Genomic DNA, 25,082 nt, shown 5'->3' on the forward strand with positions numbered 1-25,082 from the left:
TAGGACTCACTACAGGTGAGGCTTTCAGGGGCCTGGTGCCTTCACCGGGGCTGGTTACCCACACAATGGGATCCTAAGAATGGACATTTAAGGAAAAAAATCATGAGGTGGAAAACTCATCATGATGAGTGGAAAACTCATCATGATGAGTGGAAAACTCATCACTCAAAGCCACTCGCGAAGAATTCAATGAGTTTCCCATGATACCTTGTTTTCAAGGATGAGAAGACTGGGGTGCAAGAAATCCTTTCCTTCTACAAATGTTCACTGCAGCTGTGGCTCAGGCACTGTCATAATACGAGGGCAGTTAGGTCAGTATCCCTAACCTTGACCCCATGACTGTCTCAAGGGCAGACACAGAACATTCAGTCTTTGTGAGCATTGGACAAAGCCACCCAGAGGATGTGGAGCACTGGCTGGGAGTCAGGAAACCCAGGTTCCAGTCTCATCTTGGCCCATGAGTTGCTGCGTGACCTCAGGCAAGTACAGATCCTGCTCAGCATCAAGTTTGATGAAAGGACTTTGCTGCCTTAGAGGGCAACGGTATCTGCAATGAGAAAGAGCAGGCACTGAACTGAAGATTTTGACCCATGGTCCCTGGAGTTTGAGTGTTCTGTGCAGGTGCTTCAGAGACCTTTGGGATTGGGGGTGAGTCAGAGCTCTTCTCCTTTTATCTTTTTTTTATGTATGAGGTTCTACATATGATTTAGTGAATTCCAAAAAAATAGAATCCAAAATAGAATTCCTTGCTACCTGGAAATACTTGAAGCCATGAGGTCTTTTCTGATTTTTAAAGCTGAGATTTTTCCCCTCTGCTCACTCATTGGGTGCAGAACCTTGTAAGGATGCTATCTCCTCTATAGTCCACAGGAATGGTGGCCGGGAGCCCAAGCATGGGTGGCATCCCTTAATTGTGCTGATTTCAAAGAGATAGTATTTGTAACCTTGCCCACCATAAGGAGACCTGTGCAGAGACAGACAATCTGGAGCCATGTTGCTGGGGCACAATTCCAGAACAGCATTAACTTGAGTCATTTTCCATGAACTACTCATTCGTATCAGTGGCAGTTGTGTCTTACTTGAAAGTCAATGTGGCTCCAGTGATGCCATGAAACTGGAGACCTGATACTCTTCCACTGGCAGCCAGTGGCAGATGCTGAGAATAGCAACATGAGTGGTACTGTGGACTTCACCCAAGCATTTGACCCCATTAACCTAGCCGGTGTGTAGGAAGCTCTGCAAAAAGTTTGCTTCCTGAAGACCTTTACTAACATCACTTCTCACCCTACAAAACTTGTCCTGGTAATGGCCCTGCCAGACAGCAGTCATTGTTCATCCATTTGAATTCAACAGTTAGCATAATCTTCTGCTGCCCTTTAAAGTTAGATGCTGTGGGTGTACGTATCCACACTTACCTCTTCTGCTGAACTGAGTCTCCACTGGAGAAAGCAACACATTGTACACATTTCTATAGTCTCTACAGTATTTACTGATTTATTAGATGATGGTAAAACTTGACCAGAAGAGGATTCACAGAATGCTTTTGTTTTGTTTTGTTTTGTTTGAGCTGTTATACAAAAGACTGTAGACTGTGTGGTGTAAACAAAACAAACTTGTTTCTCATAGTTCTGGAGCTTGAGAAGCCCAAGATTAAGATGCCAGCTGATTCGGTTCCTGGTGAGGGCTCTTTTCTTGGCTTGTAGGTAGCTGTCATCTAACTGTGTCCTTATATGGTGGAGAGATCTCTTTCTCATTTTGTAAGGCTACTAATTCTATTGGACTTGTGACCTGCACTTATGACCTCACTTCACCAAATTACCTCCTAACAGTCCTATCTCCAGTTGCAGTCATGTTAATTCACACTATGAATTGAGGGGGGGCAGCACAATTCAGTCCGTAACACTCTGCCTCTGGCTCCTCAAAATGCATGTTCTTCTCACATGCAAAATACATTCACTCCACACGGACAGCTCCAAAAGTCTTAACTTTTTGCAGCATCAACTCTGAAGTTTAAAGTCCAAAGTCTCATCTAAATATCATCTAAAATCAGATATGAGAGCGACTCCAGGTAGGATTAATTCTAAGGCAAAATTTTATCCAGCTGTGAATCTGTGAAACCAGGAAAATTATGTGCTTCCAAAATACAGGAGTGGGACAGGCATAGGATAGACATTCCCATGCCAGAAAGGGAGAAATACAAAAGAAGAAAGGATGATGGGTTCCAAAAATACCCCCAACCTAGCAAAGAAAATTCAACCAGATCTGAAGTCTCAAAAGTTAACCTCTTGGCTTGATGTCCTGCCTTCCAGACCCACTGGGGCCGCAGTCTTGCCCCCACAGCTCTGCGCCCTCCCTCCCAAGTCTCTACAGGGTGATTTCACCCCCAGCTCTGGGTGGAGGCTGTCTGACCTGCAGTGACTTGGGGAGAAAGCTAAAGGCTAGTCTCGGTTTACCCAGCTGTGAGTTCACGGGGTTGGTATTGAGGGCTGAGGCCCCCCCTCCCAGGCAGCAATGTCAATTTCCTGCCCACGTGGTTAGAAATGCTCTATCATCTGGAGGTATTGATGTGGGTGGGGGACTTGGTCTGCCCTCCTAGGCTACACTTGACATCCATTTGAACTTGTTGCTTTCTTGTCAAAATGTCAGGAGGAAGAGGCAATACAAGAATGATTGGGAGAATTCCCTGGCAGTCCAGTGGTTAGGACTCTGCACTTTCACTGCTGAGGGCCTGGGTTTGATCCCTGGTAGGGGAACGAAAATCCCACAAACCTCGAGACGTGTAATTAGCTTTAACTCTGAATACTCTCCCTGCCCCCAAAGATGATTTCGAGGTGTCATTTTACATGAACTGTGTTCCCTCTTCTGCTTGTCATCGTATGACCTCAGAGACCCCCTTCCAGCTTCTCCTATATTTAACCCCCAACATCCTGCTGAATCCTGTTGAAGGTGTATTGTTCTGTAAATATCCTAATTCCTGACACTGCCTCTATGAAAAATGAATCATTTTGGCTGGAAAAAGTCAGGGCTCCTTTGAGATTTTGGAAACTATATTAGAAAAAATCACCTGATTAAGCTGTAGATCAATGGAAGTAGTTTTGTAGATCCATCATTTTCTGTGCCTAACATCACTGTTGGACCAGTATCTTGGGTGCTGCTTTCAGTGAATGGGAACATGAGAAATGTCATTCTTGCTCTCTACAAGGATTCTCTACCCTGGCCCTGTTCTGTAAATGAGGGATATTAAATACACAAAAATTAACTTGAGCAAGCTAAGCAGCTCATTAAAGATACCCAAATTCCCCAAAGATCCCCCGGGCAAGTCACAATAGCCTTCAGGATTGGAGCCAGTAGCAAAGTACCTGCCCTTGGCTAGTGTTTGAGGAGTTTCACCAACAGGATGATGGCTGAGCTCTGGGATCAACTCTTGGGTGTTTCTGTGGATCTGGATAGGATTTATTTCACATCTGCAAGCTTTCATCAATGACATTCCCCCCTCCCAATATATCCATCTTTGCTGTTGAGAGGGGAGTGGAGGTGGGGAACTTGGCTGTAAATGCCTAGGCAGGAGACCCAGCTCTCCTTTGTACACACTCTGTGATCTTGGCCAAGACCCAGAGTTTCTTCCTGAAAACATCCCCCATCTGGAAAGCTGGGGGTTGGAAACAGAGTTGTTAGGACAATTCAATGATAAAATAATACAAACATCCTTTATAGGCCGCAGTCTGTTTTACAAACAAAAGGTAGGATGAAGATCAAGCAAAACCAGGTTGAGTCTTTGCACCCCTCTAAACACCTCACCCTCTTGTGTCCCTGCAGGAGGCACCAGTGTTGGGCTATTATTTTTTAAAGTGGTTTCCATTCATGCTTAAGTTACCAGTTTCCATTCCAGCAAATGGGTCAGCAAGTTAAAGAAGTGGCTAAAAATATAACTGTCTAAAGCAAACAAAAGGAAACTTCCATCTTGACTTTTATTTTTTTGTTTCCTTTTTGTTTTAGAAAACTATGTGAGTGAAAACTATGTGAGTTGGTCCACAAGTGTTCGATGGAATGAAGTTTGATAGAATAATGGCGGGTTTAATATCTCTCCCAACTACTGTAAGTGGAGTGTTACAGAACCCCCCCTGAGACTGCAGGACAGTTTTCTCATAGGGAAAATTTGAGTAACAACATTTACACTACAAAATGTTTATAAGAGAATATATGCAAAAAAAATGTCACATAGTAAGGGCTTCCTTCCTCTCTCAGAAAATAAATTCATTTCAGGTATAAATTCATAGATGTGACCTCCTCTAAGCTTGGGAAGAAATATAAAGTTGGTAAGCATTTAGCAAGGTCAAGTAAAACCTGAGTTTCCAATGCAGTAGTGTTCTCTGAGTACTTAAGACCCTCAACACCCTTAGACAGCACATAGGCTTTTGGGTGATTGATTTGATGTCTGACAAAGCAAATTCAAGTCCAGGTTCTGTTTTTTGAGCTGAGTGACCTTGGGAAAGGGACTGGATCTCTAAACCTCAGCTTTCCTTTCTGTGAAATGGGTCTATATCAATTCCTTTCTCATGCAATCCTGATGATATGAGAAGATGGTGTATATGAAGTGCTGGTCTATTGTTATTACATGTAGAGGAAAGTCAGCTCAACCTGCCTGTGACAGACAGACCCTAAGACAACTGCCCCATGACCTCTGCCTCGTGGCCTTTATGCTCTTGTACAGCCCCCTCCCTTGAGTGTACATGGGATCTAGGACTTGTTTCAAGCTACCAGAATATAGTAAAGGTGAAGGCATTTTGCAGGTGTAACCAAGATTCCAAATCAGTTGAGTGTAAGTTAATCAAAAGAGTCTCGTAAGCAGACCTCACTTAATCAGGAAAAAAGCTCATGGAAGAGAGACTGTCTTGCTGGCCTTGGAGGAGCAGGCTGTTGTGATGTGAAGTGCTTATGTGGAGCCCATGTGGCAGGGAACCATGAGGAGCCCCAGGGGGCTCGGAGCTTCAGTACTATTTCTGTCAACCCCCGTGAGGGCTTGGGAAGGACTCTGAGCCCCAGGTGAGATGCTGAAAAGAGGATCCAGTGAAGCAGTCAGACTCCTGATCCATAGAAACTCTGATATAAAGAAAAGTATTGGTTTAAACCACTTACGTTTGTGGTAACTTGTTACACAGCAATAGAAAACAAATACACCACTGCTTCTGGAAGTCACCACTAGAGACCAACTCGGATAGAAGGAGGACAGTATTTACTTTTCTCCATCTATAGAACTGTTGGGTACAGGGATGAAGGAAAGAAAAGGAAGCTTCCCCAGACACACCAGTCCCTTTGTCAGGGCTGTGTCTGGTATAGCCTCTGGGAAGACTTCAACACTCCAGACCCTTACCTGGCCCCTGCCACCCGGTCATGCCCAGGTCTCCATCGAGCTGCCCAGTGGCCACCTGGCTCTGGTTTGCTGACCTACCCTATCAAGTTGGGCTAATTCTCAGCTGTATGGGGGAAGTCTTAGTTTCTACATCTGCAAAATGGATCAGAAGGATGTTGTAAGGATAACATAAAGTATCACTGTAGAAATGGGTTCTGTAGAATTAAAATAAAAAAGAATTACAGCATCATCCTTCAGAAGAGGGGGGAGGGACAACTTCTGACCCCTTAAAGGGTGGGCTTCTAATGCAACCTGGAAGCTGGCCCTGCTCCCATCCACAGGGGAGAGTCAGGGTCAACAGCTCTGAGGTCTCAGTAACTCAAAGCTAAGCAGAGATAGTATCTGCAAATTGTTTAGAAAGGCTTTTAAAATTAGTCTTTAATTTCATATTATTGAGTTGATTCCTACCAACTCCCCCCAAAATTTTTAAGGCCACTCAAAACTAGCTATGATTATAACAAAAATAATAACTCTTTCTGATATTCAAGAACTATCATGACTTGGTTGCAAACAGAGCAGATATTCAGGCCAAACCAGTTGTTCAAGTATTGACATATCTGCACTGGTGGGTCAGGCATTGTTGTAGAGTACCTCACCAACACCCTACCACCCAACTCAGAACCCTCCTGATTCCCAAGCCCGCAGCATGAATGGATCGATGGCAGACATGGCATGGAGTAGCCCACATCTTGCCTGAGCACTGTAACTGACACCGAACTTTAGAACATCTATTATCTAGACAATCAAGCTTTCTATGTGGAGATCTTCCTCATCTCCCGGGCATAACCAAAATGTGTTTCTCATTGGACACCCCCACCCTCACCCCATGTCCTACACACTCATGCTTTGTCACATTTTCCACTGCTCCCTCTGCCTGGAATGTCTTCTCCATCCCTCACTGCTCTCTGCAGACCATATAGGAATATGGCTCTGAGACACCAAGTATTGGCGACCAACCTCTCTAAGCCTCAGAGTCCCCCTCCATAAAGTGGGACTTCTAAGAGGACCCACAGTGCAGGTGATGCCTGAGCATAGTTCCAGGTGCAAAGAGATAGAGCGTGGCCTGTTGGTATTAATATTACCAGCCCTGCTCTTCCCACGACTTCTCCTCAAATACAGGCATCCATGAAGCCTTCCCCCAACCCTCTTTGGCTTGAAGCAGCGGCTCTCCCCTCAGAACCTCTGTGATCCACTCCATCAGCCTTCCTCCCGGCCCCAGCTCCCTCCATCTCCCAGCATCCTGCAGGTATGGAAGTGGTCTAGCATCTTCCGTCTGATCAAGGGCAGACACTCTGATTCATTTTGTCATTTCTGAGCCCAGCGTGGTGACCACCTGGGAGGCTGAAAGTGCTCAGTGAAGCTTTGTTGACATAAGATGAAACGTGGAGAGAAGTGTCTGCTGAAGGAGTGAAGGCCAGATGATTTCAGTGAGAAATGCCATGGGGCTTTGTAGACAGGAGTGCAGCACAGGGTCATGGACAAAGCCACACACTAATAATAGTCCAGCTCTATTGAGCATTTACCACGTGCCAGACACTGTTTGAAGCACTTGGCAAACTTGAATTCATGTAATCCTTGCAGCAGCCCCGTGAGGGGGTTGCTGAAATTGTGGCTCATCTGCTGAACACCTCAGAGGGAGCAAGCAGGGACCATGTCCTTCATCCCCTGCCCCATCCCAGTGCAGGGCAGCTGCTCACCAACCCAACACAGGCATGTCTGTTTCACCATCACAGGCACCTCCCTCACCCCACCTTTGGGGTCCTGTTTTCTTCCGCAACTCCCCCACCTGCCCCCCACATTTGACTCAGATGCTTCACTCACACTAAAGTATGAAAACCATTTAAGTCTCCCAGGGGCAGCGGCACCACTTGGAAAAACACAAACATTTTTCTTTGTGTCCCTGAAATCACATCTGTTTTAATCATACATAAAGCTAGTACTACAAATCCATATTCTATTAACTGAGACAGAGGCTACAAGAGCCCGCAGGATATAGGAGAGTCTGTGTCAATCAGAAGGGGATTTCTTTAAAATAACATAATCCTGAGCTGGTTTCTAGGAAGGGGAAGGGGAAAGAAGAAGAAGAGCATTACAAGCAAAGAATAGGGTGCATCGGGGGCTGAGGCTGTCATGGGAAAGTCTAGCATGAAGGCAACAATAAATACAGATTTATTTCAACACCAGAGTTCCTGGGTGGAGCCTAGGGGCTTGTATTTTTCAGAAGCTCCCTGGAAGGTTCCCACATGCAGTCATTTGAGGATTCACTGGATTTAAACCAGGGATGCCCAGTTCTGGCTGCATTTGAAATCTCCCAGGAAGCATGAAAGCAACACTGAAGCTCAAGCCCCACCCACAGAGATTCTGATTTAATTGGTCCAGAGCAAGGCCAGGCACTGGGATTTGTTGAGGCTTCCCAGGGGTTTTCTAAGGAGGGTTAGGAATACAGCATCCAGGTAGCAGGCAGGGATGAATATGAACAGAGGGTCAGGATAATGGCAAAGGAGGTTCATGAGATGAAGTGTGAGGGATTCAACACAGACACTTGGCGGCCTGGTCAAATACAAGTATTAACTGAAAGTGTGGGATTTTTTTAACAAGATTTTTAAAAATTTGACTTTTATTTTATGGATTTTGTATATATCACCTACTTCCAAAAAAGGTATGATCATAACAAAAATAATTAACAAGAGGGAAGACAGACCTCATTACAAGGTTGATAAAATGTAGTGATGGAAGAGAAAATTGGATTCAGGGTTTCAGAGAATGTGAGGCAAGCCTCTTCTCCTGTCTTGGGCTAGTCAAGTCATCAGCCATCCTTCAACAGGATCTGGGGTGCTTATGCTTGTAAGTTCCATCCCTCACCCTGATCCTGACTTGGGGTCCCTGATTCAGGGCCCTGGTCCTCCATCTTTGCACACCCCATGGAAGACACTGCAGCTCTCCCACCAAGGAGGGGCTCAGCAGATCCTGGTGAAATGAATTGCTGACCCAGATCATTCCTAACAGGCAGCCTTTCCAGAGAATGACAGAATATGGATTATCTGCATTTGAAGACTGTGTGCTGTGTTAACTGAAGTGTCTGGCAGTTCAAATGAGAATGGCCATTCAGGCAGAAAGACTGTTAGTTGCAGAAAGTGTCACAAAGAACACAGAAATCAGTCCTGCTCCTGCCACGAAGTCAAATTTCTGAGTGAATCTGCTATAGCACATGTTACCCTTAATAGCCACACGTGTAGGTGTAGTACACATGTGGATGTCCGTGTCCATATGTCAGTAAGTCTGCTCTGTCTCCGTGTTTCTCAACTCTGCTTTTCATTGTCACCTCCTCTAAGGAGACTTCTTAGAAATGTTTTCCTCACCAACCTCCTCCCCATGAAAACTTAACACCACAGATATACGATCTATTTATAGGCTGCGTGTATCTGTGCTTTATATAAGAAGGGGAAGATTTTTCACCCCCAAAGAACCAATTTTATCCCCTTTGCAGAGATATTGCCCTCACTGAGAATGCATGGCCTATACGTGCATCCATGCACATGCACGCGCGCGCACACACACACACACACACACACACACACACACACACACACATACATAATCCACAAGCTAGCTGGCTCCTGGGAGAGAAACCTGAAAAGCATTTTGAGCACTTAGAGAGAACACTCTTAACCAATCACAGCTAAAGCAGACAGTAGCCCTGGTCCAGGGGTTCTCACTGGAAACGGACGCCAGCCATCACAAAACCAAGGAACTCTAGCAAGTTCTGAAGCTCCCTGGAGATGCCCTGGTCTCTAGATCTCCAAATCTTCCGAGCTGGAAGAGATTTGACAGACCACACGAGCGGAAAATATCTGTGTGTGTTAGTTGCTCAGTCGTGTCTGACTCTTTGTGGCCCCATGGACTGTGGCCTGCCAGGCTCCTCTGTCTATGGAATTCTCCAGGCAAGAATAATGGAGTGGGCTGCCATTGCCTTCTCCAAATCTGATTGTTTATAAAAAGAAAATACCTAAAATTCTAATTTTTGCATTGCCATTGCAAACCACTATAGCCACACATTTACTTTAAAGGGAAACAAAACACATTTGGGGCAAAAAAGAACCATTAGCATATTTATCGTTTTATAGGTATGGTCACCAGAGGAGGCAAGATTTTATTGAACAATAAATCAGTCAAGTATCTGTCTAACGTTTTAATTCTGTGCAGACTTGCAGGGGGTGTGGAAGTAAATAAAGGTCAATGACTCTGCCTTCAAACGTCTTACAGCCCAATTTTTTGTAACTTAAACAACATGTTGGCATCACTGACTCAATGGATGTGAGTTTGAGCAAATTCCAGGAGATAGTGAAGGACAGGGAAGCCTGGCGTGCTGCAGTCCATGGGGTCACAAAGAGTCAGACACAACTGAGCAACTGAACAACAACAACAAAACCATATATAATATCTGAGGAGTAAGGAGGCTCTCAGGAATTACTGTAACCTGTTTCCACTCAGCGAAAAAGCTTCACTTTGGTGGTACAAAGGGGGATGAGGAGGGAGAAGGAAATCATAGCATGATCTACTTGATCCCTGTCTCCCCCAGGGAGTCAGATGCTTCCACACTCACGGCAAGAACTCCATAGGATCCAGACCTACGTGTTTGTCAGTCTCTATTAAAATCATCCCAAAGAAGTCACTGAACTTATCAAAGAATATTTGGTGTTAAATATCTTAACAGCAGAGTCTAAGCACTTAAACTAGGTATTATAATTAATGTCACAGGATCATTAGGACTTAAAAGAAGATTCTGTTGCACAATCTTTCCTAAGGAAATACTGATAAGAGCTCTTGGTAGCAAACCACAGGGCTCACTGTAGCTAATTTAAGCAGAAAAGGAAACGGACTAGAAAGTCAATTCCTGACTTCTGTCTTAAAGAAGCAGGGCCCAGAAAAAGCATACTCAAATGGTGCAGAGTCACAATAAAGTAGGACAAATGTCCCCTACACATGTCAATATTGAAATCATTGAAAATACTCTCCAAAATATAAACATATGAATAGTGAGCAAAAGTGGCCTTTGTTACTACTTTATTGGCATTCAAAAGAACCAATTTCCTGCCAAATCATGATATCTGAAATTGTTGAAAAAGAAGTCCTTGAATTTGAGGAAATAAGGCATACACATACAGAGATACACACAGATACACACACAGACATACACAGACACACACACAGATACACAGGTGCACGCAGACATACGTGCAGAGACATAAACATACATACAGAGACATATACAGACACACACACACACAAACACACATAATGAAAAGGGCCAATGTGAAAGTTAATCAAAATGAGTCAACAGTAGCCAGAGACCGTAAGTGGATTCCATGAATTTACACAATCTGAACTGAGGCCAGGATCCAGCCAGCCCCGGAATGCGGTTCCATCTATTTCATAGTTGAAAAATTCCCCAGAGAGGCCAAGTGTCTTGGTCAAGGGCCCAGGGGAGTCAAGGGCAGAAACCATTCCAAGTGTTTACTGTTAGGAGTGCTAGCCTTATAAAACAACATTCTCCTTTCTCAGGAGATTCACTTCCTGGAGCAGTTGTATGAGGCCTCGTTGATCGGCGTGCCTGTATGAACTGCTTACTTGTCTCACGTGGTGCGCAGAATTGGTTGGGAAATGCGGTCATGATTGTATTTTTACCTGGTGATGCGCCTGGGCAGACCCTGTAGCACCTGCTCATTGCCAGGTGGCTGCGTCCCAGCTCACAGATGTCAGAGCACTGCCCGGAGAAGCAGCGTGTGTCAGCAGCACGGGGCTTGGTGGAAGGCAGGCCAAGCGGTAAACGTCAAGGGGATCATTTGACAGAACAACACCCCAAGAGCAGGGCATGAGACACAACACACGCTGGCAGGAAGGGGGAAAGGGCTCTGTTTCCACATGACTCTCCTGCACAAGGACTCAAGTCCACAACCACAGAAAACTCTTCCTGGGTCTTGCACCAAAGTCTAGAGCCTCAGTTTCCGTGAATATTTCATCACATGCAGAATAGATATATTACTAATGTGGATTCACCCAGGAACATCCTCCAAGAAATTCAGAAGGCGTCATCTTACAGCTCTACCCTGGGTGGCCAGATCTCAAGGCTTAGTGGCAAGGACAGCGACAGGTGAGCATGGGCACCTCCCTGGAAGGCAGCCCCTCCAACCTCACCTTGTGACAGCAAAGGCCAAGCCCTCTACTCTGGACAATACACCTTGGGCAGTTCACTTCCTTGTCAACCTGGCTCCTAGGTCAGGGGTCAGCCTGCCACCTGTTTTTGTAAATAAAGTTTTATTAAAACACAGGCATGACCATCAACTACATATTGTCCATGGCCGCTTTCTTGCCACAGTGACAGAGTTGCATAGTTGTGATGGAGACTGCATGGACTTCAAGGTCAAAAATATTTACTATGTGACCCTTTATAGAAAAGGCTTGCTGACCTCAATCTAGGTTAAGGGAGATTTAAGACCCCTCACCAAGTAGACAGTAACTGCTTGAGAGGGTCCCTTTGAAATCTTCCATCAGGCCTCCCACTGTGCTCAGTACACAGAGAATTTATCCAAGAATCAATCTACCCAAGAATCTATCAAGAATCAATCAGCTGAAAGTGACCTTGACTATCATGTCATCCAATCCTCTTATTTAATTTTATTTTTTTAAAATAAATTTATTTATTTTAGTTGGGGGCTAATTACTTTACAATATTGTAATAGTTTTTGCCATACATTGACATGAATCAGCCATGGGTTTACATGTGTTCCCCTTCCTGGACCCCCCACCCACCTCCCTCCCCATCCCATCCCTCTGGGTCATCCCATTGCCCTGGCCCTGAGCATTTGTCTCATGCATCGAACATGGAATGGTGTTCTGTTTCACATATGATAATATACATGTTTCAATGCTATTCTCCCAGAACATCCCACCCTCACCTTCTCCCTCAGAGTCCATAAGACTGTTCTATGCATCTGTGTCTCTTATTCTGTCTCGCATATAGGGTTATCGTTACCATCTTTCAAATTCCATATATATGCATTAGTATACTGTATTGGTGTTTTTCTTTCTGGCTTACTTCACTCTGTATAATGGGCTCCAGTTTCATCCATCTCAATAGAACCGATTCAAATGTATTTTTTTTAATGGCTGAGTAATATTCCATTGTGTACAATCCTCTTATTTTAGAGTTGAAAAAACCCTAATGACCAGGCCCAAAGCCTAGAGTGACAGGAAGCAGAACTGAACAGAACCCTTCCTGAATTCCATTGTATTGCTGAAACTCAGTATATATCCAGTAAATATGGAATAAGTGCAAAGATACATACAGATCTATATAACAATATCAGTAGTTGAGCATATGGTGTATGTCAAACACCATATGGAGATACGCATTTCAGTCTTGGACCTCAAACCTTGGAAGAAAAGTGAATATATAAAAATGTGTGTACATTATATATTACATATAAATATTATGATAATGTATGTACATGTGTATACGTGTGTGTGTGTGAAGCAATAATAAAATGACGTGTACATGCTCCTTGGTAGGAAACAGCCAGATATGAGGAAAGGCTCTATCTAATCTGTGACTTCAAGGTAACCATGCCAGTTGGATACTGTCTTCCTTGTTTGAACCCAACTGAAGCAAATCAGCACCAGCTCAGGGGACAGAGCCACGTTATGGGTGATAGTTGTCTTCCATCCCTGGCTTCTTTTTCTAGCTCCTTGCAGACCATCTCCCCGTCATGTCACAAGCCCTGCATCCATGAGGTGCATCTGATAACTGCTCCTTTGTCCTCCTTAGCTGATGTCTGATCACATATCGGGAGGTACTCCTTCACCCCAAAGTGTTAACCAGCCAGGCGTTCCCTCCGAGGACCCTTTATCTCCACTCTGGAATGAAAGGTGCCTCACCCTTGATAATGTAGTTCTTGGCACACAAGTCAAAAAATGTTTTCTGAAGAGCATCAGGCTTAGATAAGCTCCCATTGCCCTTTACAGTGACCTAAAGTGGGAGCAGGGCCAGAGGGGTGGGCCTCGGCTCACTCCAGTGTGCCCTTGTTCTCCCGGTCAAGAGAAGCTCCTGGGGTCCTGATGGGGTGGAAAACAGGGGGCCTTTCATCACCAGCCCCTCAGAATCTACCCTGGCAACAGGTCTGCTGGGAGGAGATGTGGATGGCTTCTTCTCCCTTCTCCACCTCATTACCCACCCCTGAACTTAAACCCAAGCCCTTATCTGCTTGTGTCACAAAACTCAGCTCAGTGCCTTACAGCCCCCTTGATTCCAGCTCCCATAGCCTTGTACTTGCCCTTGGTCCCAGTTCTCCTGCATGTCCAGTGGCTGCCCTGCTCGCCCTTCTATCCCAGACTTCAAGTTCTGTCTGTGCCTGATGGTGTCTGCCTTGTGTATCTTACTCTCTTCCAGACTCGGGGCCAGGTATCTGGTTAACCTCACTCAACAGCTGATGGAAAAGTGCATTGTGAGCGTGTTTGACTTTAATTTTGTTACTTTTCATTACTAACATACAAGATGTGGTTTTGTAGTCAGTCAGACCTGGGTTTGAATTCCAACTCCACCACTATCCACTGGACCCCAAGTTAAGCCGTAACATTTCCAAGCCCTAGGTTTCCCACTGGTAAATCAGCCACAATGTACCTAGCCATGGCTTTGCTGCATTAGGGATACTGAAATAAATGGAGTGGTGAGCACAATGTCTGGAGCACAAGAGATGCTCAAAAAATTGAGTTTATTATCAAAGCTTCCCACCATCTTGCTGCTTTTGACTAGGTCATGTGTCTCAGAATGACTCAGGAAGGGCTGAGCATCCGTGACGCTGGGCCCCCATGGAGTAAACTGCAGCCAGTAGCTCATTTCTTCCTCCTCACTTCAGACTGCTGTGTGGCAGTATAACAGCCTACCCTCTCTTGGCCTCAGTGTCCTCTTATCAAAAGCACTGTCAGCCTCCTCAGAAGCTGCTGGAATCTCATGAGGACTCAGTGGAACCCACTGAATTCCAGGAGGAACGCTGTTAACTTTCTTTTGATGTAATACTGTTCATCTTTAGAGTGCCCCAGCAAATTGTCTGTAATTATTTTCATTATAGGACTCTACTGTAGCTCTATAAATGAGTCTGGTTTAGTTGCTAAGTCGTGTCTGACTCTTTGCGACCCCAGGAATGTAGCCTGCTAGGCATCTCTGTCCATGGGATTCTCCAGGCAAGAATACTGGACTGGATTGCCATTTCCTTCTCCAATAAATGAGTCTAGTTCTTAGTAATGCATTAAGGGCAGAGTATCTGGAATAAACATAAGTTTATTTCAAGACAAGGGCTCCCTCCTTGCAGAGTTGAGTTTCAAAGCTTACCCTAGAATCCTGAGGCACTTTGGCCAATGGCCATCTGTTGGCAAGGGGACAAGTCTGCCTTGGGTAGCCACCCACACATATCACACAGCAGGTACTACCTCTACTCCCGGCCTGATGGATAACAAGCTTGGTGCACATGCTGCTCTCCTCGTCTCTCTCTGCCCCTCCTGATCCTCTTCCTCCTGCCTCCTGATCTGATAAAGCAGTGAGAACCAATGTGGCAGCAAGGGCCACGGTGTCCAGATATAGCCCGTGCAGGGTAAAAGATTTTAAATAGGACCTCTGGGGACAGACCTTAAAGCAAAGAGGTCAATGGAAAGGTGGGAACTGATTGACATCAAAAGGTAGGAGTTGATTGACAGCAGAAACAGGAAGAAAATTTGAGATCCAGTGGGTCTCTAGGCAGCTCTGACTTCCCTGTGTGATCAGTGCCCAGTTTCTAATGTAGAGATCTGACTTGGCTTTGGACTATTCATTGTGACCTATGGAGAGTTAAGGGAAGGCAAAGTCATGGGCATCCTACTCCAGCTGCCATTAAAAAACATCTCTTGACTCAGCACAAGCACATTCTCTTCACACAGCTGAGAGGGTCTAGGTGTGATGAGGCAACAGGAAGCAAAAGTCCCACTGCTTCAGGATGGGTCTTAGCTCTGAGGCCTTGGGCAGGGGATCAGTCTCTCTGAGCTTACCTTTCCTCATCTCTAACTTGGGAGTAATAATAGTAATAATAGCGCCCCCTTCCCCATGGAATTCAAAGAGCTAAATAAGCAAGGGCTTGAAAATAGCATGGGCTTCCCTGGTGGATCAGACAGTAAAGAATCTACCTGTAATGTGGGAGGCCCAGGTTCAACGCCTAGGTCAAGAAGATCTCTAAGAGAAGGAAATGGTAGCCCACTCAAATATTCTTGCCTGGAGAATTCCATGGACATGGACAGAGGAGCCTGGTGGGCTACAGTCCATGGGGTAGCAAAGAATCGGACATGACTGAGCAACGAACATTGTCACTACACAATCAGAACAGCACTCAGCCATGGCTATCGTTATTCAGTTTCCAAACGTCTTCCCTGACTTTTGAAACTGTAGAGACAACCATGGGACCAAAGAGGACTGGGGACTGAGGGTTGATTTTTCTACATCATAAATCAAGCCAGCTCCCCTCTGTTTCTCCCACTTTTCCCCCCTGACATCTGGCCCCCCATCAATTCCTGACATTTTCCACTTCAAGTGCATTATGTTCCAGGCATGAGGATGAACAGCTGTACCAAAAAATAAAAAATACAAATCCATGACTGCTTTTATAATTCCATAGGCCATGGGGCAGGTTCTAAAGTCAAGGGTCAATATTTAAGATGATTGGAATATAATGTACATTGAGGTGACCTAGGAATAGCTGGTAGACTCACTTGCCCCTCAGATTTCTCTCCAGTCCCTATTCCAATCCTTCACATTCCCACCGTTAGACTCCCTTCTCTGGATCCAGGGTGTCCATAGGGGCCCTTGTTAGGTCATGGGCAGTGCTCTCATAATGGACTATGCATTGGAATTCTGGGGCACTAGCTAACTACAGATGTCTAGGACCTCCTCCCCCAAAGACCTTGAATTCATAAGTGTGTGCTTGAATTTGGAAAGCGTCCCAAGAGGATGCTTTGTGTGATCATTCAAGGCTGGGACACCCTGTTCTGGTTCGAGATCACTCTGGTCTGGGGTCAGGACTTCCAGGTTTCTCCCTCAGGTCCTGCAGAGGAATGTGGGGTACAGGCCCCAGAAAGTCACCTTGTCTCTCATGGGGATTAAATCTCTTCCTTCCTCCAAGGGACTGCATGAGGATAAAATCATATGTTATTCTTGTTCAGTCTCTCAGTCATGTCTGACTCTTTGAGACCCCATGCGCTACAGCACGCCAGGCTTCCCTGTCCTTCACTATCTCCCAGAGTTTACTCAAACTCATCTCCATTGAGTCAGTGACACTATCCAACTATCTCATCCTCTGTCACCCCCTTCTCCTCTTGCCCTTAATCTTTCCCAGCATCAGGGTTTTTTCCAGTGGGTTGGCTCTTTGCATCAGGTGGCCAAAGTATTGGAGCTTCAGTTTCAGCATCAGTCCTTCGAATGAATACTCAGGGCTGATTTCCTTTAGGATCAACTGGTTTGATCTCCTTACTGTCCAAGGGACTGGCAAGTCTTCTCCAGCACCACAGTTCAAAAGCATCAGTTCTTATGGTCCAACCCTCACATCCATATATGACTACTGGAAAAACCATAGCTTTGACTATATGGACCTTTGTCAGCAAAGTGATGTCTCTGCTTTTTAATAGAATCTCTAGGTTTGTCATAGCTTGTCTTCCAAGGAGCAAGCATCTTTTAATTTCATGGCTGTAGTCACCATGCGCAGTGATTTTGGAGCCCAAGAAAAGAAAATCTGCCACTGTTTCCACTTTTTCCCCATCTATCTGCCATGAAGTGATGGGACTAGATGCCATGTTCTTAGCTTTTTGAATGTTGAGTTTTAAGCCAGCTTTTCCACTCTCTTCTTTCACCCTCATCAAGAGGCTCTTTAGTTCCTCTTCACCTTTCTGCCATTAAAGTAGCATCATCTACATCTCTGAGATATCAGATGAGAGACTCAAAAGTGCTTCTGAAACTGTATGGACACAAAAGGAACCATTTTAGGAGAGTCTAGGAAATCAAGCCAGGAAAGGGAATGAAGGCTTGGTTGGAGAATCATCAGTGTCAGGTGGAAGCAGGTAAACTTGATCTAGCCAAAGTGGAGAGGATATGACAGAGAGAGTATTGCAGGAAGAGTAAGCTCAGGATATCAAACATGGTGGGCTTCCCAGGTGGCTCAGTGGTAAAGAATCCACCTGCCAATGCAGAGGACACAGGTTCAATCCCTGGGTCGGGCAGATCCCCTGGAGGAGGAAATGGCAGCCTACTACAGTATTCTTGCCTGGGAAATCCCATGGACAGAGGAGCCTGGCAGGCTACAGTCCAAGGGGTCACAAGAGAATCAGACATGATTTAGAGACTAAAAAATAACAACAACAATCAACCATGGTGGGCAGGAGGAGAGAGAGGCTGCTGACAGGATGCCATCTTAGGGTGTGATGCGATGATACAGCAGTAGGAAACAAGGAAATACATCATTCCTATGGTAGAGATAGGCTTGTTGTTTGTCAAACCTGCTTCACCTTTTCCTGAAAACACAGTGGATAACACTCAGGCTCCAGCCTATGGAAAGTGGGACCATGCAAACTCTCCATGTGATCCTCCAGTCTTCCCTGTGATATTCCATCCTTTCCCCTATGTTGATCCAGTGCAGAGTCCAACAGAGGAGTTGGCAGCCTTAGTGGAGGGTAGGACCACAGAGAAGAAGGAGCCAGAGGAGGGGAGGTGATTCACCCAACTCTGCACTGAGCCTTTCTGTGAACAAGGTGATGAGTGCATACTGACCAATAATACAACGTCTTAAACAATGAAAGCTCTAATTTACGAAAGGAGTTCATGTTCTGATTTCATTTGATCCTTATAGAAATCCCAACAGACAGATCGTATCTCTGCTGTACTCCTACAGTACTCCTGGGAGAAGAGGTCACATGACCTTCCCCACGTGGCATCTCTCTCTCCCCAAAGTCCTGTGGTCCAGCCCTGCCCATAACCCTTTATCTCTGCAGGAAAAATCTGAGGCATTTGTGATAAAGGACCACAGACATATGGCTCCTTTGGTTTCCAAGGCAAAAAAACAATGACACAGTGGATGCTAGATTTTATGATATGACAATAAAATGCCAAGAACTCAAAAGTGAAAATGAATAAAAGGCAGGTGAGGTTGTCCCTCCCCCCAACCACCCACCTGCTGTGTTTCCTGGGCCTCTGCTCCCTGTCAGCTTTGGGAAGCAGAGGTGGGCAGGGAGGGGAGGGGAGCTTTGGCTGAGTCAAGAAGTCTTTATCAGTTGCCATGCCAACCTCCCAAACTGAGTTTTTAAGCAATAGTAACTGACATGGTTTTCACTTCCTCTGTGTTCTAGCTAATGGGTTCCCAGTTGGAGTCCATTCACTACACATCCTCCCTCCTACATCTTCTGGGTTATCTCTAGTCTTACACTTGATTCTTACTCACTTACTGAAGAATAATGATAAATAGAGGTGGAAAACATCACCTTGAGCTCCAAGGAGGTTGGTATGGGGTACAGGGTAACCGGTACCAAACTGCTACACACCAAGGCACAGGGAGATGAACTTCCATGTCAGAATACCTCTCTGGGGCCAGCCATGCCACCTACAGATAATTAAGTCCTTTCTCTCTTAAAATTCAGTTGTCCCACAAGCAGGAGGTTAACACATGCAATCTTTTGCATTTTAAATAAAAACCCAAATCACTCAGTTTGCTCCATGATCCGACTCGAACTTTCCACCCCCCCGAATCTCTTCACAGGCTTTGCCACAGCCCAGAAGAAGGCTGAATTCTTCTAGACACTTCCTAACCCCTTCTAGCCTCTACACCCATCATTGATGTGGTTTCCTCTGTCTGGGACGTCACATTTATTTCCTCTCTGCTTCATCATCACCTTTGCTAAATCCTCCTGTGCCTCGTTTTTCCCTCTCACACGTGCATTTTCTAAGGCACAGCCTTTACCCACTTCTCCAAGTTCCCACCTCCAGGGAACCCATTCCTTCAAGAGTAGGAAGGAAGCGCAAGTTCAAGTCCACATCCCTGGCCCGACCTTTATCTCATTCTTAGCTCTGGTTTTCCAGCACTCCAATGGCCGTCTGCCCTCAACCCTGGCCTGCCATCATCTCAAACAGAACAGTTCTAAAACCTGAAGATTGCTCTCATTACCAAGAGCTCCATTCCTCATGGCTCTATTTCTATCCTAGATCCATCGGGTTTCTGAGTTCAAAGGAACCGTGAAGCTCAATTCATTCATCTGCACTCAATCCTCTTACAACAATTTAGACAATAATGGTCAAGCCCACCACTAGCATCCATCATTCCAGACATGGAAACTGGCCTCTCCAGAAGTGAAGTGACCATGAGTCTAAAGCTTGGGCCTCCCTCCTGTGTTTGCACAGGCTTCTTCCAGGGCCTGTACTCATTCTGTATCCACATCACGCTTCCCCAGCATACTCCTCCTTTTGGCCCTGGCTTGGGTTCATGATGGCCTCCCCACAAGGAACACTGGAGAAGCCTCCTCCCGGCCTCTCAAGGCTCTCCTTATTCATAACCACCTTGAACACAGTCATAAGAGCAAAGGCAAAAAGAGCAGCAGCTCATGTGTCATCTCATGTCTTTTCCTTAAGCCCATAAAGCACGTAACCCAAAATGGTAGACTCTGAATTTATCTGATAAGAGGGCATGAGACCAGATGATTCCATGGAGGTTTCTCCCAATCAAAGATTCTATGATTTTATGATCGTTGAGCCATCTTACAGAAGAGGAAGTTTGGCCTTAAAGAAAGTCACACAACCAACACATAGCTCAGCTGGACCTAGAATCCAGGTATTCTAACTCTGAACTCATTAGTCTTCCCACCACACTGTGCAAAGCAGTATAGGAACCATTCTAATGAAGCAGGGTCCACATCAAGCTCCTATTCTGGGTAGAACTCTCTGGTCACTCCCCATTAGTCACAAGGGGTCAAAAATCACTTAGCTGCCATTCAAAGCCCTTTCTCACTGTTGTGTTTCTTTCTATCTTATTTCCAAGTGTGCCCTTCCATATACCACTCTTTTCAGCCAACCTTGAATATCCTACCCCCTGGCACTCAGTGACTCCTCATCACTCTTCAGAGCACAACTCAGGGACTTCACTGGTGGTCCAGGGGCTAAGAATCCACCTTGCAATGCAGGGGGTAGGGGTTTGATCCTTGGTCGGGGAACTTAAGATCCCACATGTTGCAGAACAACTAAGCCCTCGAGCCACAACTAGAGAGTCGGTGTGCCGCAATGAAGATCCCGCATGCCTTAACTGAGACCTGACGCAGCCAAATAAATAAATAAACATATATATGTATATATATACTTTTTAAAAGTTCATCTCAGGTCCTACCTCCCCAATACTAGACCTGGAGACCTCATTTGAGCCACATGTGTCCCTCATTTCATTGCCTACCATGCATGTGGCATGATGTTGGCATTTTTACTCCTCAGTTTCTAGTTCATGGGCTGCTAAGACGCCATCATCTCTGATCTCCCCTCCCAGCTTTCAGCTGTCACAGAGCCTGGCACAGAGTAAAGGGCTCCACAAACATGTTTGTTAATTGGTTAGTTGATTGATGGATTGTTTTCAATCTCTTAACTCCCCACATTCTTTATCTTACTAATATTTCCCTTCACACCCAGCTTTTTAAATGACTTGTCACTCCTATATCATAAAAAAAAAAAAAGAAATACAGAGGAAGAGAAGCAAGTTTAAAAGAGAGGTCAAAAGCATTCCTTTCCTCCCTTTTCTGGTTTATTTAGGGTCAATCCCGGGTGACTCATGCGAAAAAGCATATTTGCCTCAACCGCCTCCATCCCAAGAAATGCATACTTCCAGTGGGGAGTCAACTTTCTCTTGCCCTTTGGATCCTCCCCCAGGTAGGTTCAACCCTATTTAACCACAATCTGGGCCAGCTGTTCTCAATCTTTGATGAATCCGAGGATAACCGGGGGGAGATGTCTGGGATTCACCCCAACCTCCTGAATCTGAATCCCTAGGGACAAGGCTGGGAAAACCTGTATGAAGAAGCTTTGCAGTGACTTTTTTATGCCCCAAAGGTTGAGCGCCAGTGGCCTAGCCATTGTTCACCATGAGTACTACAATAAATATAACTCAAAGAACCTCTCCGTGCTAACAGAGATGGTGGGGACCTCTTTCCAGAGGTTAATAACTCCATTGCTTTTTACCAGAAAGAGTTCACTTTAGTTCTGACAGCAGATTATCTATCTTATTTATCCTTAAGTATTTCACATCTCAGATCTAAGACATTCCTTGCATAAATATATGAATTTCCAAAATAGGCTGTCTCTCAGGGAGCTGGCAGACACTTCCCCAGTAGTTGGAGCTGACCCCTCAGAATGCCAGCAGGGTCAGATCTAAGATGCCCTGGGTGGAGACTCACCTTCAGGAAACCCACAATTAACCACTTAGCATCTTCATGAAAAAGACACCTGGGGATGTCTCCTGGGTAATAGTTTTTAAAGGTACCAGATATTGAGTGTCTATTACGTTTTCCCTGTAGTCTAGATAGGTAATAGGTATACGTGTGTATGTGTTTCCTAGGGCAGTACCCATGTCTAGGCAGAGCTTGAAGGTTGCAAGCAAATGCGAGGACTGCATAGAGGTTCCAGGGGTCCTCTTGGAACTAAAGGACCTGGAACTCCAGAAGCTTCTTTCCTATTGAAGGGTCAAAATTGTAGCACCTGCAGATGAGCCCAGGAGGCTCCACCTGGAACCCAGTGACAAGAAGGGGATGAAACCCCGGAAGTAACACCCCCATGGAGCTGAAAAGGGAGGGGCCAGTGTAGCACTCCCAGTGATTTGATGCATCCTAGTCCAGTCCCTCGAGCTGTGTGGAAGCAACTACCAGAGGAATCAACACCCCTTGAGCTGGAAGAATCTGACCATTGATCAGCAATCTATACTCTCCTGCAGTTACATTCCTCCAGACAGTGGTTGGTGGGGACCTCCGGCTCTTGGAGCAGCAGCCCCGTCAGAGGTGATCAGATCCAGAGACCACTGCACCGTGCTCTGGCTCCCATCACTCTGTGTCTCAGCACCAGCGACTTCTGGGACACATTAAGGAAGGAACATGTGAGGGCTTGGCTTCTCACTGTTTGGGCTATCCTAGGCCTGCAGAGGAGGCTTTACTTAGACCCCAGATTCTACACAGCTCATTCAATGCTCACAGCAACCCCAGGAAACAGGTATTGCCATTATCAGCATTGCACAGGCAAGACAACTGTGGCCCAGAGATGTTAAGCAGCCTGTCCTAGCTCACACAGCAGGTGACCTTCGGGGGGCACCGAAAACTATTCTTCTACTGCATCTTCCATCACCACTACCATGGGCTCAGCATCTGAATTTCAAAAGAAACCAAGAATAAAAGCTTTTGACATATCTAAATTGATGGGCTCTTTGCCCTGGGTGGAGAAAGCTACCAAACACTCCAGAGAGACAGCTCACGTGAGCAGGGAGATAGGAGCTGACACCACTGGCCATGGGCTTTAACATCTTCAGACCCCCAGTCCTCACTGTCAGCACCTGTCAGGGTACCTGAGACTTGTATGAGTCGACCTTTGACATCGGTACTCCCAGAGATGTGTTACCAGGCAAGGATGCACCGCCGACACAGCAGGGCAGATGGATTTGCGTATTGCATTACTGACCAAAGAGCAAAACCAGGAGAAAACAGTGGCATAATGTGATAAAAGGAACTTCAAAACCTGATACACCCATGACTGGCCAGGTGACCAGGCAGCCAGTGGGCAGCTGGGGTCTGAGGCAACACAACAAAATTTGATCCCGTCTGTTCTGGAAGTCAGATGACCACATCACGGGTCGCCATGACTTGACTTGTGCTCTGCACCACTGTCAGAGCCTTCTGGATCACTCCATAAATGAAATGACTAGTCATTTCCATCAGACAATCAGCAGGCCTCCGTTCTATTTCCCCCGGGGGCTGAATTAATCATTATTTACTAGACCGACCCCACACACAGACAGTTCTGGAGTCCTGCAGATAAGGGCTTTATGGCCCGTCAGCATCTGTTCACTGCAGCACTGTTGGCTGTGAGCTTTCTATCAACAGCACTCCTGATGAGAATGATCACGATGACCCGAGGCTGTTAGACGTTCTAGACATTCATCTAGCAAAGCCACCGAGCTTTTGCACTAGCAAAGCCACTGAGCTCAGTAGTGGCAAAGCTGCCTGCGGAAAGACCTTCCTCTGATCAGGACTCAGTGGCTCTCCACCAGAGCTCCACTCTGGAGTTGCCTAGGGGTGGGGGTAAAAACAACGCTTCTGGGTCCCACCTACAGAAATTGTGATGTAACTGACCAGGGAGCAGTCTGGCATCAGAAGTTTTAAAAATCTCCCCCAAATTATTTGATTCTGTAGCCAAATTTGAGAACCACTGGTTTCTGTTGAAACTCAAGAGACATTTGTTTCAAATCAGGTGGCTTTGGTGACTTTCTACCTCTGGGGTGTAGGGCGGGGACTGAAGGTGGAGGTGTCCATACGGAAGGAGGAATGCCTTGATCTAACTACACAGCACATCCTGTGTTTGTCTTCCCAAATCACTTTCTGTTTTGCTTCTATTTCCTCGTTCTTTTTTCTTTCAATAAACCATGCTCACTGCCTCTATCAACTCTAACCTGTTGTCCTCCCTTTGTGATCAAAGTCCCAGCTGTGTATGATCTCATTTATTCTCAAAATAGCCCTGCTAGTAAGGAAGCAGCCAGGCCATTGTTCCCTAAGGCAAATCAGGGATCTGCAGATGAAGAAAGGTTCTATCTGCCACGGGACTCATATCCTTATCGAAGTCAATGTGTTCTCAGCAATTTTCAACTTACACAATATTTTCCTCTATTTGTTCCCGTGGCATCCTCGCAGCCAGTCTGTGGTGACAGTATTTTCATAACCAGGGTGACCGCACGTTCTCATCAAGCCCAGGTGACACCTGCTGTCCCAGCCTAACTATTGGAAATACCTCCTTTCTCCCTCAGGAGTTTGGACAATAAAAGATAAGGGCACTTTATTTATAATCACCCTCTTGTTTTAAGAGGGGGGATGCTGAGATTCATAGAAGTTAAGGAACTTGTTCAGAGTCACTTGGCCAACAAGAGGCAGAGACAAGATTTGAATCCAGTTCTCTGTCCCCTCTGCCCCATTCGCGTTTGTTGGGAAATGAGAATGAGAGCTGACCGACTCAAACCTTTCTTATTATAGATGAAGAAACTAAAATCGCTGGGTCAATGATCTCTTAAACATCCCCATGAGATGGCTTCCCTGGCGGTCGGTCCAGTGACTGGGAATCCGCCTTGCAGTACAGGGGACACCAGTTCAGTCCCTGGTCCAGAAGGATCCCATATGCTCACATGCCTCAGAGCAGCTAGGTCCATGCGCCACAACTACTGAGCCTGTGCTCTGCAACAAGAGAAGCCACCGCAATGGCAATGAAGAGTGGCCCCCACTCCCGAAGCTAGAGAAATCTCTCGTGCAGCAACAAAGACACACCACAGCCAAAAAAAAACCCTTTTTAATTAAATAAATAAATCTTAAAAAAAAAAAAATACCCATTAGAATG

At 45.7% G+C, this 25,082-nt stretch overlaps 1 protein-coding gene and 1 long non-coding RNA gene across 3 annotated transcripts in view; one reads left to right on the forward strand and one right to left on the reverse strand.

The window, feature by feature from the left end:
- CLIC5 (chloride intracellular channel 5) overlaps positions 1-25,082 on the reverse strand; it is a 167,174-nt gene that overhangs the window by 86,064 nt on the left and 56,028 nt on the right. The window lies entirely within an intron of this gene.
- LOC145517368 (uncharacterized) lies at positions 9-24,149 on the forward strand. The gene is made up of 3 exons (XR_014061996.1): positions 9-648; positions 21,255-21,371; positions 22,057-24,149. It is a non-coding gene; the product is annotated as an uncharacterized LOC145517368 (long non-coding RNA).

This window comes from Giraffa tippelskirchi, chromosome 8 (genome assembly GCF_054371585.1).
Source record: "Giraffa tippelskirchi isolate mGirTip1 chromosome 8, T2T-mGirTip1v1.2.pri, whole genome shotgun sequence".
In the NCBI taxonomy this organism is placed as follows: domain Eukaryota; kingdom Metazoa; phylum Chordata; class Mammalia; order Artiodactyla; family Giraffidae; genus Giraffa; species Giraffa tippelskirchi.